A 1,183-nucleotide genomic window follows, 5' to 3' on the forward strand; every position below is an offset into this window, starting at 1 on the left:
GACATACGTCACACATTCTCCTATTGCACAACAACTTTCTCACACATACATTTGCAAAGTTTTAATAAATTATCACATTCTCACTTTACTTATGCCCTCAATTCACTCTCTCAGTCTCCCCAAAACACTGTCACAACCAAAACACAATGAAATAATAATTTTCCAAAGTACTTTTGATTACATTAGAAATCTGTGGTAATGAAAATAAAGAAAATTCCAGAAAATTAGATTATATGAACCTATCCTCTTGCTGGAGTTACAGTTGATACTGTAGGTGAATAAATTACAGCCCCTAACTCGGTTTTGCAATGCCACTGTTATTATGTGTTTTAGGTAAAAATTTATATCTCCGAAAGTATTGAAGTTATTGATTTGAAATTTTAACAACATGGTTGTGTTATCGATAGAATTTGGTACACTAAGTATGAAAAGGATCGATTAATATTTAACAGCACTTCTTCAGATTCATAGAGCGTATGTATAACGTGTTAAGCAAATACAAAGCTCGCTCGACCACGTCAGCTGTGCCAGCGTGAGAACCTAAATCTGTTCTCCTCCCGGCTCAGCGGAAAGCTAACGCTTTCAGTGCAAGAGCAGAACTCGTAATAATTTTCTACGTTAGAGTATCAGATAATTTTTAAACTTTGACATGTGCTAAGGCGCAATTATTTCCACTTGTTAATGGCTGCACTGTCGATATTTCAGTATTGAGATTTACAAATAAATAATTTTATAGTCAAAAGACGATATTTACAAAATTTTACATGATTGAAACCCAGGTACGAGAATTTAACCTTAGTTTTGACTGAGATTTCTCGACTATAATACTCTGCAAGGTCACAAAAATATTTTGGTTTCTAGGCACTGCATTCTACTGCTAGACTACGAGACCAACCCTTGAAGTATAAAAGAAAAATACTGTCATCGAGCCGGCCAGGGTGGCCCGTGCGGTTCTAGACGCTTCAGTCTGGAACCGTACGACCGCTACGGTCGCAGGTTCGAATCCTGACTCGGGCATGGATGTGTGTGATGTCCTTAGGTTGGTTAGGTTTAAGTAGTTCTAAGTTCTAGGGGACTGATGACCTTAGAAGTTAAGCCCCATAGTGCTCAGAGCCATTTTTGAACTGTCATCGAACTCGCGTATTTAGAACTAAAAATACGGATTTTTGAGCCGTGTTTCCTA

The sequence above is a fragment of the Schistocerca serialis genome, chromosome 3, assembly GCF_023864345.2.
Source record: "Schistocerca serialis cubense isolate TAMUIC-IGC-003099 chromosome 3, iqSchSeri2.2, whole genome shotgun sequence".
In the NCBI taxonomy this organism is placed as follows: domain Eukaryota; kingdom Metazoa; phylum Arthropoda; class Insecta; order Orthoptera; family Acrididae; genus Schistocerca; species Schistocerca serialis.